Source organism: Dipodomys merriami, unplaced genomic scaffold, assembly GCF_024711535.1.
Source record: "Dipodomys merriami isolate MVZ:Mamm:240054 unplaced genomic scaffold, mDipMer1.0.p SCAF_48, whole genome shotgun sequence".
Taxonomy (NCBI): domain Eukaryota; kingdom Metazoa; phylum Chordata; class Mammalia; order Rodentia; family Heteromyidae; genus Dipodomys; species Dipodomys merriami.
In genome coordinates this window covers 10,788,824-10,794,029 of record NW_027206046.1, presented here as the reverse complement: position 1 = coordinate 10,794,029, position 5,206 = coordinate 10,788,824, and positions in this window count along the sequence as shown.

Genomic DNA, 5,206 nt, shown 5'->3' with positions numbered 1-5,206 from the left:
GGTGATACCCAGAAGTCAGAGTATCCCATAGAAATTCCTGGCAGTTTTAGTAGGACAGCATTTCATGACTCCTGTGTACTCAGTAGCTTCTAATTTAGCCAAGCCAAACTTTTCACACGAATCAGATCCTCGTGTTTCACTTAACAAAGGCATCAGATCTTTACTAGAAACTGTGCATGGGGCATTCTAGAAGACTTCCATGAACTGAGTTCTTTCTTTTCCTTGTTCCTTCTCTGGGTCCCCTCTGTGATTGATTCCTAATTCCCAATTCCTGCTGTTCCGCAAGGGGCTCCCTCACAAAACCAGGCAGCCTCCCCTTTCACTCAACAAAGAAATTTAGCAATCTCCAAGGCCGTGTCACCTTGCCAGCAGAAACACTGAATGGCAATAGTGCCGAAAGTCAACACTAATAGCTGACACCAAATTAAACTGCCAGACTCAGTGTGATGTAGCTCTGTCACCTCTTGACACCTGTGATGTGAGTACCGGGGCTTCTGCAGGGGAAATTCATCAGCTGTAGTTCATGATGCATCATCTTTACATATCTGTCTATCTACATTTGTCAGCAAGCAGGCCTGCATCAAATGACTTTTCTGATTGTATAGAGATTGCACCACCTCCAGACACAGTAAACAGGGTTCTCTCCTGGGCTCCTTCAGCTTGGCCTTCCCCACTGACAAGGCCTGGCTCCCAGTCACTGTTCTCCCTGTGTTTGGGGAAGTGATTGACAAACACTGATTAAGAAGGTCTCCTTTCTTTTCCCTGCTAACAGAATTTCAGCCGATTCCCTTCTTTTCTGGCATGGCTATTCTGTGGAGGTACATTTTCTCTGATGTGTATATCTTAGAATGTCATCTAAAATGTATATTTGCTCATTAATGGCTAGGTTTACCATTGCCCTAATGGGGAGGATTAGTTTAGCACATGCTCATCTTGCTAATCAAACTTGTTTGCTTCCCAGTGGAGACCGTCTTTGATTTTTCTGTGCCTTCCAGGCAGATCCTTTTAGGAGAATAATAGCTGCTAGTGTGCCAAGATCTGGGGCTTGTTGATTGTAAGTTATTTTCAGACCCCTAAAGTTCTCTCTGGTCATTATTACTTTAGATGTTTATTTAGCTTATATATCAGCACCTTCATGCTCACGCATACACTTAAGTAAGGCAAGTAGCTTCCCAAGGGTGTGAATAATGTTGATATGCTTTCTTAGAGTGATTCCAGAGAATATCACCCCAAATATATAAATGGTGGTGGAGGGTATGGGCATCAACAGCTTCTGGTACCATATTACAAGGCCTATTTTAATTTTAAAGGAGGTGCACTACAAAGGTATATCCCTTATGCATTTTTGTAGAATAACAGCTGCATTTGTTTGCAGACCATGAGTGTGTTTATTTACTTATTTTTGTTGGTCATGGGGCTTGAACTGAGGGCCTGGGTGCTGTCCCTCAGCTCTTTTGCTCAAGGCTAGCGCTCTACCACTTTGAGCCACAGCACCACTTCCGGTTTTCTGGTAGTTAATTGGCACTAAGACTCTCACAGACTTTCCTACCTGGGCTGGCTTTGAACCATGCCCCTCAGATCTCAGCCGCCTGAGTAGCTCAGATTACAGGCATGAGGCACCAGTGCCTGGTGCTTTTGTTTTTAAACTAAAGTTTTTCTCTGTCAGGCTGATGCTTTGAAAACTGGAGCTCTTGATGCTGTCGCCTTACAATTCAGATATGGCCCCATGATGGCTCATTTGGGCAATATAAGAGCTGTAGAATATGGACAGTGCTACTTTATAGTGGTCTCATTTAGGGTACCTTAAGTGTGGGGTCAGGAGAAGGGAACTGGACTCATTCGATGACCCCCAGAGGTCAGAGCAGCCTATGAGATCCTCCTTGAGTGGAGGCGGTCACTAGGACTGATGGAGTCACTTACACACTTTGTGGGTCCCTAGTGGGGTTGACAGAGTGTTTGAAGAGAACCCTGCAGTGCACTATTGGGGCTGTGGTTAGTTGTGAGTCCTTTTTGAGGGTGGTAGGGGTGTGAGGCTGCAGCAAAGCTCTAACTGAAAGTGACAATCTATGTCAGAATAGACTCTCTAAAGCAAAGCAGAGAAATAGCCTTTAGCTTTTATTCTCACCCTTGCCCTTTTCAATGCTGGGGATCAAATCCAGTGTTTATTGCCTTCCCTCTCTCCTTCCCTGTTTTCCTTCCCCTCCCTCCTGTTATGTAACCCAGGCTAACCTTGGACTCAAAATTTTCTTGCCTCAATCTTTTGGATTCTGAGACCACAGGTGTGTGCTACCATGCCCTGCTGCTGTGCCCTGTGTTCTTAGTATCTTTTGTAATTCTCGTTTCATAAACCTACTGGCTTTGGTGTCAGAATTTATCTTGGGTCAACTCCCTACTCCCTAAGGAAGCCTGACACTTGATACATGTGTTGTGTCACCTAGTCCTTCAAGAAAATACTGCCCCCCAGTCCCCCCCCCCAACAAAGCTTTACTATAGAATTCTCCTGATGATTGTGGCTATGGAGGAAGGGACTGCAGAGAATGCATGCAGTGCTCACAAGACTGTAGCCTCGTGTGTTGAAGGTCTGTGTGTATATCATTTTGCTTGTGCCTTCCTCCTTCTTCACAGTGATTCAGATTGCTACATGTCCATTAGCTTTAATGATGCTTTTCTACACATCAAAGCACATGATGGCACACAAAGGTTTATGGCATAACAGGAAGATTAAATATCTAACACTGTTCACATTCCAAAAGCATTTTATGAATGAATGAGCACTAGGAGAACACGTTTGGGATAAATTTATAGGACATAATCTTTAATTAGTGCCAAACACTACAGTTCTAAGATGTGGAAAAAAAGCAGAACAAATTTCTGCTTACTCAAAACCATTGTGGTAGTGCCAAGACTCAGTGTTTGGTAGCCAGCTGAAAGAAGGCTGAGCTGGGTGCTGGTGGTTCATGCCTGTAATCCTAGCTACTCAGGAGACAGAGATATGAGAATCATGCTTCAAAGCCAGCCCAGGCAGGAAAGTCTGTGAGACTCTTATCTACAATTAACCACCAAGAAACTGGAAGTGGCACTATGTCTCAAAGTGGTAGAATGCTAGCCTTAGCAAAAGAGCTCAGGAACAAGCTCCAGGGGCCAGCAATCACCCCCCGCCCCACCGCCAAGCACACTTTTCCCTGTTTTCTTCTCTTTTCTTTCCTTTTTTTTTGTTGGACATGGGGCTTGAACTCAGGTGCTGTCTCTGATCTTTTCTGCTCAAGGCTAGTGCTCTACCTCTTTGAGTCACATCTCTACTGCTGGTTTTCTGTGGTTAATCGGAAGTAAGAGTCTCATGGACTTTCCTGTCCAGGCTGGCTTTGAACTGCCATCCTTATATCTAGTAGCTAGGATTACAGGCACGAGTCACCAGCATCCAGGCTTCTGATTTAATTTTTAACTCCTACCTTAGATTCTTAATTAAAAAAATGTTATTTTAAAGGTGATAATACAGAAGGGTTATAGTTATGTAAGTCTGGTAATGGCTACATTTCATTTTGTAGTTCCTTCCCTGGCTCATTCCCAGTCTTAGACACTTTTGGAAAGAGACATTTAGAATGTCAGCGAGAAGATGTCTGTAAAATGTAAACATCTCAGCATTGAAAATGCCATGGGACTCGGGTGTTCCATGAGATGACTGTGCTCCAACACAAACCTGAGGCACCTATGAAGATGAACACAGCTAGAAAAAGTTCATAGGGAAAAGGGAATTGAGACCAGTCACTCAAGGCTGTGTTCTGGAGGAGGTCACTTGAAGTGGCTGAAATAAAACACTTAGCTCACTCAGCTGGGGATTATAATGGGAGCACTGACAACTCTCACTAATTAGGACACTCAGGCAGCTCTGGGGTAGCTACAGGGAGCTGCGTGTCAGTAAACAGGGTTATATTTGGGGGTCATTGCATTGGGTGGCCTCTCTGCACTACAGAGATTTCGCCTGTTTCACTCCTAGCAGTCATCTTGCTTCTAGCTCTTCCTCTAACACCCCAAGGATCTTAGTGCCCTTCTACAGGAGACACAAAGAACCCTGACTGAGTTTACTGCAGTCTCCTCCACAGGCAGAGGGTGAAAGATGACACCTGCAAATGCACAAACTAATTATAACCCTATTTAGTTCCTGTGGGTGAGTCTCTGTCCATTCCCTTTCCCGCATTTCATGCCTATTTGATGAGGAGGGAAGGATTATTTGTGGAAACCAGCATTTTTCCCTCCAGTTTTCCCCCCCTACCCCCATGCCTCCCACATTATTTTGGTGTAATTAACAATCTCAGCGTTAGAAGTACATTTTATGGTACTCTTGGTCAGGTAAATTCTAAATTAGCCCTGTTAAAATGGGTCATAAGACAAGACGTTGCCATTTCTATTAGTTTCTGGACTTTGGCCAAGGCAGTGCACTATTTTGGGAGCTGGGCTTGTGGCAACAGCTCTGGAGATTGTGTGTGGGAGAGTCCAAGTGGAAGATATGCAGCAAGGGAAGTCTTCCTCTTCTGGCTTCACACTCAGGTTCTATGGTGGAAGGTCCCTGAGGCCATTGTTGTCAGCTAGTGTTAGCAGGAACTATGCTGCCAGGTTTTCCCTTAGGGTTCCCCATGGCTTTTCAAATGTCTCTAAGAGTGGTCTGACCTCCCTGGGTCAAGCATGTTGCTAAGAATGAATAGAAACAGGCTGGTGGTTCCAAGAAACACCCTGATGCTTTTGGGCAAGTTGTTTTCCCATCTCTTGTCCGGATTCCTTATCTGTGGATACAAGGGTTGGCTAATTTGATCTCTGAGGTCTTATGCAATTCAAACATCCGTGGCTTTATGGAATTTTCTAGGAATCAGTGGTGCTGTCCTGGGATGTTCGCTTGAGTTTAAGGAAATGCCCAACGTGATCTGTTCAAGGCATGGTTGCATCTAATCTCAAGAATATATTTAAGATATATTTGTTCTCTTGGTGTGTTGACCTCTGAGATAACAAGTTCAGCACAAAATGACAACATGGTGCTCTGAATGCAGAGATTGTTTAATTTAAAACAATATATAAACATTTTTTTCTAGTATCTATGTGCCTAAGCAGTTTCTCTGGGCATTGTATATATGTTTTATAGAGATCATACAGGGAGAAGATTGCAAGCTTCTAGGAATAGTTATAGAAAATACAGGTCAGCATTTCTTTTTCTTTT